Here is a 12,329-nt window from a genome sequence, read left to right as displayed (position 1 = left end):
TATACTATATAAGCTTTGATTTGAAAATGGACAATTTTAATAGTTTGATACATTCACATATAGTATTTGGCGTATTTTTTACCTTTTTGAAGTGAAAACTTCTTTAGAATCGTTGGGAGTGATTTGGGAAAAAGTGAAACGAAAAAACCGACCAACTTGGCTACGAAGCGTTATATTATATGTTGATATAAACGTAGCGACGAACTAAATAAAAATAATTTTTATTTTTTCTTTTCCTTGTGATTCGAACCAAGGATTTTGGATCGGAAGCTCACATTGCTAGTCGCTCGGCTACCGCGCCATGCTGTAGGTACTGGCCTAAAAGTTATTTAGTTACGAAGCGTTATATTATATGTTGATATAAATAATTTTTGTGAGCGTGTAATTCTCAAAAGGTTTATTAGGTTTATTATTTAAAATGTATTGACTAGGTAGTGTGGTTATCAGCTTAACATCTGATAGATCCTCCATCGGAGGACAACAAATGTTAAACTGATTTTTGGAAATGGGCGGAGTGTTTTAGGGGCTTGCTCCTTCTCTGCCACGGGTTGACCCCCTAGCAAGAAGAGTCCCGGTCACGTTAGGTCCCCCTAACCCCTTAACAAAGTGATTGCAAAGGGGCGGGGCTAGTGACCGTTTTCAGACCACGCGTCCTGGTCACGTTACTGGTCACGTTACCGGTCACGTTACCGGTCACGTTACCGGTCACGTTACCGGTCACGTTACCGGTCACGTTACCGGTCACGTTACCGGTCACGTTACCGGTCACGTTACCGGTCACGTTACCGGTCACGTTACCGGTCACGTTACCGGTCACGTTACTGGTCACGTTACCGGTCACGTTACTGGTCATGTTACTGGTCACGTTACCGGTCACGTTACCGGGACGCGCGGTCTGAAAACGGTCACTAGCCCCTCCCCTTTGCAATCACTTTGTTAAGGGGTTAGGGGTAGTCAGAATTTTCAAAAAATCGATTTATTTTTTTTTGCATTTTCTTAAAGTATAATGTTTTAAAAATATTGTGTAAAAATTTGAAGTGAATCCGACAAATACTTTTCAAGTTATTCAACAATTAACAAAGGGCGCTCGGCCGCTCCGGAGCCGATAACAAAACTTTAAATGCGTTTTTCTCAAAACTATGTTTTTCAAACTGGTGAACACTGTAACTTAAAAACCACTACGTAGATTTCAATAAAATTTATACAGCTTTTGAAAAACATAAAAAACTTGTGCCTGATCCAAGGATTTTTTTTTTTCAAAAATTTCGATTTTTTTTTAACAATTAACTGTTGGTTTTTTCCCGAAAATCTGGAAAAAAAATTTCTGAGGCCGCCATTTTGTTCATTTTGAAAAAAAAAAAAAGCTTCGATCAGGCACAAGATTATCTATTAATAAAACTAATTTTTCTTGTCCGATTGGTTTTAGATGAACCTGCAAGGACTTGTGATGTTCACCGCAAGGGACTTCTGGAGAAACGGGCTTCACACAAACAGCGATAACTTTTGCAATTATTAATTTTTTTTTTTGAAATTTTGGTGAAGTCAAGTTAAAACATGATGTTTTTATGCTATGTTTTTATTTTTGTTAAATAAATTAATTAAGTAGCAAAAAAAAATTCGTGAAAATCATCATTTTTTCGAGCCTCTGACTACCCCTAACCCCTTAAAAGCGTTGGGAAAATCGTGCCAAAAATTTTGTGTACGTGTGATTTTTTTTATCCCTTTCATACATATGGATTCGTTTGCCAGTGCCAGTTTCATATAAACGTAGTGATTGCAAAGGGGCGGGGCTAGTGACCGTTTTCAGACCACGCGTCCCGGTAACGTTACCGGTCACGTTACTGGTCACGTTACTGGTCAAGTTACCGGTCACGTTACCGGTCACGTTACCGGTCACGTTACTGGTCACGTTACCGGTCACGTTACTGGTCACGTTACCGGTCACGTTACCGGTCACGTTACCGATCACGTTACCGGTCACGTTACTGGTCACGTTACCGGTCACGTTACTGGTCACGTTACCGGTCACGTTACCGGTCACGTTACCGGGACGCGTGGTCTGAAAACGGTCACTAGCCCCGCCCCTTTGCAATCACTTTGTTAAGGGGTTAGGGGTAGTCAGAATTTTCAAAAAATCGATTTATTTTTTTTTGCATTTTCTTAAAGTATAATGTTTTAAAAATATTGTGTAAAAATTTGAAGTGAATCCGACAAATACTTTTCAAGTTATTCAACAATTAACAAAGGGCGCTCGGCCGCTCCGGAGCCGATAGCAAAACTTTAAATGCGTTTTTCTCAAAACTATGTTTTTCAAACTGGTGAACACTGTAACTTAAAAACCACTACGTAGATTTCAATAAAATTTATACAGCTTTTGAAAAACATAAAAAACTTGTGCCTGATCCAAGGATTTTTTTTTTTTCAAAAATTTCGATTTTTTTTTAACAATTAACTGTTGGTTTTTTCCCGAAAATCTGGAAAAAAATTTTCTGAGGCCGCCATTGTGTTCATTTTGAAAAAAAAAAAAAGCTTCGATCAGGCACAAGATTATCTATTAATAAAACTAATTTTTCTTGTCCGATTGGTTTTAGATGAACCTGCAAGGACTTGTGATGTTCACCGCAAGGGACTTCTGGAGAAACGGGCTTCACACAAACAGCGATAACTTTTGCAATTATTAATTTTTTTTTTTGAAATTTTGGTGAAGTCAAGTTAAAACATGATGTTTTTATGCTATGTTTTTATTTTTGTTAAATAAATTAATTAAGTAGCAAAAAAAAATTCGTGAAAATCATCATTTTTTCGCGCCTCTGACTACCCCTAACCCCTTAAAAGCGTTGGGAAAATCGTGCCAAAAATTTTGTGTACGTGTGATTTTTTTTATCCCTTTCATACATATGGATTCGTTTGCCAGTGCCAGTTTCATATAAACGTAGCGACGAACAAAATAACTTTTAGGCCAGCGGCGACAGCACAGCGCGATAGCCCAGCGGCTAGCAATGTGGGCTTCCGATCCGAAATCCTTGGTTCGAATCACAAAAAAATTTTTTTTTTTTATACATTTATTTCATTTTGTTTTATGATATGTTTATGAGCAAATTTTTTTCATGGTAGAAATACACTCGGTGTTTTGCCATTGCCTGCTGATGGGCGACCGCTATTAAAAAATGTTTTTATTAATTTTGCTTTCACCGAGATTCGAACTGACGTTTTCTCTGTGAATTTTGAATAGCAGTCACGCACCAACCCACCACTCGGCTACGGCGCTTGTTTACTTTGACTGATTTAAAAATGAGGTAAAATATATGAATGAAATTTGCTTACTGTTTACATATTTGCCAAAGGTTGACAATTTGATTCTCGGCCTACTTTGATATCAAAAAGAGAGAAAAGATATCTTTTTGACTTATTGCTTTGACAGCCACTTGCCGTTTTTTTGTTTTTTTTTCTATTGATGCAAAAATGAGAAAAAATATATGAATGAAGTTTGCTTACTGCTTACACCTTTTCCAAAGGGGACGGAGCATAAAAAAAAAGTCGATTTCCAAAGAAATACGAGTGCATATGTGTTTGTAACATATAAAAAAGTGTAATTGTGTTAGAGCTTCGGTCACGCAGGTTTTGCTGGGCCGGTATTGCAGTACCGCCGGGATTTCAGCCTTGAATAAATACAAGAAAAAATATACTAATACATTTAGCTTTGGTGGGAAGAGCCATAAATTTTTATATGAATACATGTAGACGAAAATGGAATTTTGTTTTTTTTTTTTTTTGAAATTTGCATTGTAGGACATTTCTGATTATTTATTGAAAACAGTTTTTTGGTTTAGATCAGTGCTGTCCAAAATGAAAAATGTGAGTGTATAAGTGAGAACGAGAGAATGGGAGCAGCCCAGTGGGAAATTTAAACCAAAATAAATAAATATTGGATTGGAGTAGAAAATTTTTGTGGGAGGAATCGAAATGCCTTTTGATATTATATCTATAGCTTCCTTTGAACGACTTGTAACATAACATAAAAGGCATTGCAAGTCGCCAAAGGCATTTTCTAGCATAAAAAAGTTCTCACAGGGCATTGTATTGCATACATTAAGCGTCGCAGACAAACGTGATGTTTATTCGTTGCTGGTTTGCTAACGACTGAACGATGGAGAGTAAGAATACGTGTCATCAATTGATGTATGGGATGGACACATGATGCAAAGAATAATGAGATGGCGCCCATCGTGGTCCCGTTACTTTGCGATCAGCGAATTTGACAACTAGTTACGTGATTTTAGCTCCAGTATGGCCAGATTACCATTTTCGTAACTTGATTTAGCATTTTTTTTTGTTATTTTTATTATTTTTTGTCTCGGAGTTTTAGTTCTTTCTTCATGACATTTTTCTAGCTGTTCTAATTAAAATTTCAAGTTTATAATTTTGTAAAATATACATTTTTTAATAATTATTTAAATAATTCACTCAGTTTTATTTAGCTTTACTTTTTTTTAACATCTGGTGGCATTGTCCGCGATTGCCGGTGTTGTTGGTGTTCTTCTGCTTTCGGCAGTCAAATCTCTCTCTCGCTACTGCAGAGTTGCCTAGCTTTGGATATAAAAACGCACTAAATGCCCATTTAAAGAAAATAAAACACGAAATTTTTATTGTGTTACTAAAAATATGCGTGACAAATTGTCTGTAGAATGTGCGTTTTTTTTAAATAAATGTGTTATGCTTATGTACAATTTAATTAATTGGTTTCTTTTGTTAAGCGAGACTCTTTTGTTAAGGGAACGAGTTATTTGCTATATTTGAGGTTATGTAACTAGATCAGGTATTCTTTTTATAAAAAAGAGGTTGTCTGCAAAGTCGGTTTACTGACGATAGTTTAACGTGATAACGTCATAAGAAAATACTGATTGAATGGTTGCATTTTTCAAAAGAAAATTTTAATTTTATTTGTTTGATAGATATTTTGTATGGATATAGAGAATGAGTTAACATTAACATAACATAATATACTTTAACATAACATAACATAACATAACATAACATAACATAACACAGCATAACACAACACAACACAACACAACACAACATAACATAACATAACATAACATAACATAACATAACATAACATAACATAACATAACATAACATAACATAACATAACATAACATAACATAACATAACATAACATAACATAACATAACATAACATAACATAACATAACATAACATAACATAACATAACATAACATAACATAACATAACATAACATAACATAACATAACATAACATAACATAACATAACATAACATAACATAACATAACATAACATAACATAACATAACATAACATAACATAACATAACATAACATAACATAACATAACATAACATAACATAACATAACATAACATAACATAACATAACATAACATAACATAACATAACATAACATAACATAACATAACATAACATAACATAACATAACATAACACAACATAACATAACATAACATAACATAACATAACAAAACATAACATTACATAACATAACAAATTACCCCGTATTAAAGCACTTATCAACAGCTCTCATTTTATACCCATATTGTACATACACAACCAAAGGTTACCCGGGTCCACGTTTTGACCTATATCTCGAGACCCCAGTCACGGAGCGGCATGAAAAATACTCTGTACTAAAGCATTCACCAACAGCTTTCATTTGATACCCATATTGTACATACACGTCCGAAGGTTACCCGGGTCCACGTTTTGGCATATATTTCGAGACCCTAGTCATCAATAGGTATGAAAATTACCCCGTATTAAAGCACTTATCAACAGCTTTCATTTGATATCCATATTGTACAAACACATTCTAGGGTCCACGTTTTGGTCTCTATCTCGAGACCCCAGTCACGGAGCGGATGGAAATACTCTGAACTAAAGCATTCACCAACAGCTTCCATTTGATACCCATATTGTACATACACATCCGAAGGTTACCCGGGTCAACGTTTTGACCTATATCTCGAGACCCTATCTACCAATAGGTATTCAAACTATACGGAAATCATCTTCAATACCTACTTAACAATGTGTGTAAGTTTGGTTTAATTCGGTGCAAAGACACGGCGGGTCCACGTTTTGGCATATATTTCCAGACCCTAGTCATCAATAGGTATGAAAATTACCCCGTATTAAAGCACTTATCAACAGCTTTCATTTGATACCCATATTGTACATACACATCCGAAGGTTACCCGGGTCCACGTTTTGACCTATATCTCGAGCCCTATTTCCAAAATAAAATATAATCCATGTTACTCGTGATGTAGCTTTCGAATGGTGAAAGAATTTTTAAAATCGGTCCAGTAGTTTTTGAGCCTATTCATTACAACCAAACAAACAAAGTTTTCCTCTTTATAATATTAGTATAGATATGGTGAATATTACCATACATTTTTTCCTTCAGATATAATAAAAAAATAATAATAATAACATTAAAACAACAGGTATTATTAACAAACTTGGTTTTATTTTAAATTCTTCAAGTAAATCAAATTAATAATAATCAATAAGAAGGCATATGCCAATACAAATACGTGAATTTATATATGTACATATGCGCATATACATACATATATACGCTCACATAAGTAGGGGAGAGCAAGATGTCGAACGTTGCCGTTCGTTTGCTTTGTTTGCTTTGTCGTTCCTTCCGCGCTTTCGCTTGCAGTTCATTCAATGCAATGAGCAAGGTAACTACATATGAGCAAGGTAACACTAATATGAGCAAGGTAACACTAATGAGCAAGGTAACTACATATGAGCAGGGTAACACTGATATGAGCAAGGTAACTACATATGAGCAAGGTAACACTAATATGAGCAAGGTAACTACATATGAGCAAGGTAACACTAATATGAGCAAGGTAACTACATATGAGCAAGGTAACACTAATATGAGCAAGGTAACTACATATGAGCAAGGTAACTACATATGAGCAAGGTAACGACACATTTTGGTAACGGCAATGAGCAAGGTAACTACATATGAACAGTAATGAGCAAGGTAACTACATATGAACAGTAATGAGCAAGGTAACGACACATTTTTTCGTGCGTGCAGCCTGTTAAATCGAATTATAAGACGTTATCACGTCAAAATGTTAGTATGGTTTCTTAAGTATTTTCTGGTATTTTGTTGCTTATTTTTACTATGAATACACCTCTTGATGCTCTATGTCTCACTAAGGATTGATGACCGGAAGAAACGATTACACCTCTATGGTTTCAATTCGCATTCAATAAATTCAAAGGCTTTTTAAAATGTGTAAAAAGGTTTTCAATCTTAAGAAGAGTTGAGAGAGGGGCATTTAATATTTTTGCATAGCCTTAAATGGAGCCAAAAATTAAATTTGCACTTTCAAATTATCAAATTTTATAAGAGTAAAAAATTTTCATTAGCACTAAAATCTTCTCAGAGTGGCCTTTTTAAAACTTCTTTTGTATAATAATACAGTTTTTTTTTCAACCTAAAGTCTCGGTAGCCTTAAATTAAAAACAAAAAGAAACAAACACGAAACTTCAAAATTTTCGCATTTTCGGTATAAGAAAGCACTAAACTTATTGCGAAGAGCAAATGGTTGGCAATACTGCACAACTCTGCAAACGTGACGTCACGTACGCTCTGATGGGCGCAATCTTCTTTCTATCATTCTTGGGATGGACAGCACTGGTTTAGATACTGAAAGTCAGTTTAAGTGAATCGGTATAAACATTTCGTACATTAATTTTTGTGAGAGTGTAATTCTCAAAAGGTTTATTAGGTTTATTATTTAAAATGTATTGACCAGGTAGTGTGGTTATCAGCTTAACATCTGATATATTCTCCATCGGAGGACAACAAATGTTAAACTGATTTTTGGAAATGGGCGGAGTGTTTTAGGGGCTTGCTCCTTCTCTGCCACGGGTTGACCCCCTAGCAAGAAGAGTCCCGGTCACGTTACCGGTCACGTTACCGCGCTGGGCTATCGCGCTGGGCTATCGCGCTGGGCTATCGCGCTGGGCTATCGCGCTGGGCTATCGCGCTGGGCTATCGCGCTGGGCTATCGCGCTGGGCTATCGCGCTGGGCTATCGCGCTGGGCTATCGCGCTGGGCTATCGCGCTGGGCTATCGCGCTGGGCTATCGCGCTGGGCTATCGCGCTGGGCTATCGCGCTGGGCTATCGCGCTGGGCTATCGCGCTGGGCTATCGCGCTGGGCTATCGCGCTGGGCTATCGCGCTGGGCTATCGCGCTGGGCTATCGCGCTGGGCTATCGCGCTGGGCTATCGCGCTGGGCTATCGCGCTGGGCTATCGCGCTGGGCTATCGCGCTGGGCTATCGCGCTGGGCTATCGCGCTGGGCTATCGCGCTGGGCTATCGCGCTGGGCTATCGCGCTGGGCTATCGCGCTGGGCTATCGCGCTGGGCTATCGCGCTGGGCTATCGCGCTGGGCTATCGCGCTGGGCTATCGCGCTGGGCTATCGCGCTGGGCTATCGCGCTGGGCTATCGCGCTGGGCTATCGCGCTGGGCTATCGCGCTGGGCTATCGCGCTGGGCTATCGCGCTGGGCTATCGCGCTGGGCTATCGCGCTGGGCTATCGCGCTGGGCTATCGCGCTGGGCTATCGCGCTGGGCTATCGCGCTGGGCTATCGCGCTGGGCTATCGCGCTGGGCTATCGCGCTGGGCTATCGCGCTGGGCTATCGCGCTGGGCTATCGCGCTGGGCTATCGCGCTGGGCTATCGCGCTGGGCTATCGCGCTGGGCTATCGCGCTGGGCTATCGCGCTGGGCTATCGCGCTGGGCTATCGCGCTGGGCTATCGCGCTGGGCTATCGCGCTGGGCTATCGCGCTGGGCTATCGCGCTGGGCTATCGCGCTGGGCTATCGCGCTGGGCTATCGCGCTGGGCTATCGCGCTGGGCTATCGCGCTGGGCTATCGCGCTGGGCTATCGCGCTGGGCTATCGCGCTGGGCTATCGCGCTGGGCTATCGCGCTGGGCTATCGCGCTGGGCTATCGCGCTGGGCTATCGCGCTGGGCTATCGCGCTGGGCTATCGCGCTGGGCTATCGCGCTGGGCTATCGCGCTGGGCTATCGCGCTGGGCTATCGCGCTGGGCTATCGCGCTGGGCTATCGCGCTGGGCTATCGCGCTGGGCTATCGCGCTGGGCTATCGCGCTGGGCTATCGCGCTGGGCTATCGCGCTGGGCTATCGCGCTGGGCTATCGCGCTGGGCTATCGCGCTGGGCTATCGCGCTGGGCTATCGCGCTGGGCTATCGCGCTGGGCTATCGCGCTGGGCTATCGCGCTGGGCTATCGCGCTGGGCTATCGCGCTGGGCTATCGCGCTGGGCTATCGCGCTGGGCTATCGTTACGAAGCGTTATATTATATGTTGATATAAATAATTTTTGTGAGCGTGTAATTCTCAAAAGGTTTATTAGATTTATTATTTAAAATGTATTGACTAGGTAGTGTGGTTATCAGCTTAACATCTGATAGATCCTCCATCGGAGGACAACAAATGTTAAACTGATTTTTGGAAATGGGCGGAGTGTTTTAGGGGCTTGCTCCTTCTCTGCCACGGGTTGACCCCCTAGCAAGAAGAGTCCCGGTCACGTTACCGGTCACGTTACCGGTCACGTTACCGGTCACGTTACCGGTCACGTTACCGGTCACGTTACCGGTCACGTTACCGGTCACGTTACCGGTAACGTTACCGGTCACGTTACCGCGCTGGGCTATCGCGCTGGGCAGAAGTAGAAAATTTTTGTGGGAGGAATCGAAATGCCTTTTGATATTATATCTATAGCTTCCTTTGAACGACTTGTAACATAACATAAAAGGCATTGCAAGTCGCCAAAGGCATTTTCTAGCATAAAAAAGTTCTCACAGGGCATTGTATTGCATACATTAAGCGTCGCAGACAAACATGATGTTTATTCGTTGCTGGTTTGCTAACGACTGAACGATGGAGAGTAAGAATACGTGTCATCAATTGATGTATGGGATGGACACATGATGCAAAGAATAATGAGATGGCGCCCATCGTGGTCCCGTTACTTTGCGATCAGCGAATTTGACAACTAGTTACGTGATTTTAGCTCCAGTATGGCCAGATTACCATTTTCGTAACTTGATTTAGCATTTTTTTTTTGTTATTTTTATTATTTTTTGTCTCGGAGTTTTAGTTCTTTCTTCATGACATTTTTCTAGCTGTTCTAATTAAAATTTCAAGTTTATAATTTTGTAAAATATACATTTTTTAATAATTATTTAAATAATTCACTCAGTTTTATTTAGCTTTACTTTTTTTTAACATCTGGTGGCATTGTCCGCGATTGCCGGTGTTGTTGGTGTTCTTCTGCTTTCGGCAGTCAAATCTCTCTCTCGCTACTGCAGAGTTGCCTAGCTTTGGATATAAAAACGCACTAAATGCCCATTTAAAGAAAATAAAACACGAAATTTTTATTGTGTTACTAAAAATATGCGTGACAAATTGTCTGTAGAATGTGCGTTTTTTTTTAAATAAATGTGTTATGCTTATGTACAATTTAATTAATTGGTTTCTTTTGTTAAGCGAGACTCTTTTGTTAAGGGAACGAGTTATTTGCTATATTTGAGGTTATGTAACTAGATCAGGTATTCTTTTTATAAAAATGTTAGTATGGTTTCTTAAGTATTTTCTGGTATTTTGTTGCTTATTTTTACTATGAATACACCTCTTGATGCTCTATGTCTCACTAAGGATTGATGACCGGAAGAAACGATTACACCTCTATGGTTTCAATTCGCATTCAATAAATTCAAAGGCTTTTTAAAATGTGTAAAAAGGTTTTCAATCTTAAGAAGAGTTGAGAGAGGGGCATTTAATATTTTTGCATAGCCTTAAATGGAGCCAAAAATTAAATTTGCACTTTCAAATTATCAAATTTTATAAGAGTAAAAAATTTTCATTAGCACTAAAATCTTCTCAGAGTGGCCTTTTTAAAACTTCTTTTGTATAATAATACAGTTTTTTTTTCAACCTAAAGTCTCGGTAGCCTTAAATTAAAAACAAAAAGAAACAAACACGAAACTTCAAAATTTTCGCATTTTCGGTATAAAAAAGCACTAAACTTATTGCGAAGAGCAAATGGTTGGCAATACTGCACAACTCTGCAAACGTGACGTCACGTACGCTCTGATGGGCGCAATCTTCTTTCTATCATTCTTGGGATGGACAGCACTGGTTTAGATACTGAAAGTCAGTTTAAGTGAATCGGTATAAACATTTCGTACATTAATTTTTGTGAGAGTGTAATTCTCAAAAGGTTTATTAGGTTTATTATTTAAAATGTATTGACTAGGTAGTGTGGTTATCAGCTTAACATCTGATATATTCTCCATCGGAGGACAACAAATGTTAAACTGATTTTTGGAAATGGGCGGAGTGTTTTAGGGGCTTGCTCCGCCTCTGCCACGGGTTGACCCGGTATTGCAGTACCGCCGGGATTTCAGCCTTGAATAAATACAAGAAAAAATATACTAATACATTTAGCTTTGGTGGGAGGAGCCATAAATTTTTATATGAATACAAGTAGACGAAAATGGAAGAAATTTGTAAGTCTGTTTCTTCGGTCCGTTTGGGTAGTTTTTTTGACAACATCGAAACCAAAGATTTGTATCATATTTTATCTATCATAAGCCACTCGTATCATTTGTTGAAATTGAAAACATTGAGGATGAATTATGATAAAATGAAGAAAATAAAATATGAACTTTATAGCAATATTATAATGAACCTATAATTATCCCGCTCCTAATGCTGCTTTCGTCTTATTCCCTCTCAGTTTGTTTTACGGAAGGTTTCACTTCTATCAAGTCTAACCGTTAGACTGGTATTTTTTTTTTAACGAGTTATATTCCAAAGATGTTTACTTGAACACTCAACTCTATTGTCACTCTTGGGCACTCTGTGTAAAAAAAGTCAGCTGAACTCAGCTGTGTGAAATTAATAAAGCCAGCTGATAGATGCATTACAGCATGCACAGCATGCATTGGATTTCTTATTCTATAACTTATTCGCATTTAATATGATGCTTGTTTTCTTTATTTTCAACAGTTACAGAAACAAGGATCTGCTACATGTATAAGAGTACATATAAGAAATATAAAAATAAAAGAAATCGATTAAGGAAGTGGTAAATTCGGTTCACACCGGACTGGTCCTTCTTTTAATATTATATTATATTACATTTGGAATTAAATAAACACGAACACAATAAGAGCTATAGCTTGTAACATCAGATGGACGGAC

General features: G+C 38.9%; 4 pseudogenes; all 4 read left to right on the top strand.

Moving 5' to 3' along the window:
- The first annotated feature begins 408 nt into the window (after positions 1 to 408).
- On the top strand, positions 409 to 562 carry LOC129243287 (U2 spliceosomal RNA; annotated as a pseudogene).
- A 7,260-nt stretch (positions 563 to 7,822) lies between these two features.
- On the top strand, positions 7,823 to 7,976 carry LOC129243288 (U2 spliceosomal RNA; annotated as a pseudogene).
- A 1,502-nt stretch (positions 7,977 to 9,478) lies between these two features.
- On the top strand, positions 9,479 to 9,632 carry LOC129243286 (U2 spliceosomal RNA; annotated as a pseudogene).
- A 1,724-nt stretch (positions 9,633 to 11,356) lies between these two features.
- LOC129243193 (U2 spliceosomal RNA) lies at positions 11,357 to 11,540 on the top strand (annotated as a pseudogene).
- Positions 11,541 to 12,329: the final 789 nt, after the last annotated feature.

Source organism: Anastrepha obliqua, chromosome 3, assembly GCF_027943255.1.
Source record: "Anastrepha obliqua isolate idAnaObli1 chromosome 3, idAnaObli1_1.0, whole genome shotgun sequence".
NCBI lineage: Eukaryota > Metazoa > Arthropoda > Insecta > Diptera > Tephritidae > Anastrepha > Anastrepha obliqua.
This window is presented reverse-complemented; position numbering and strand designations above follow the sequence as displayed.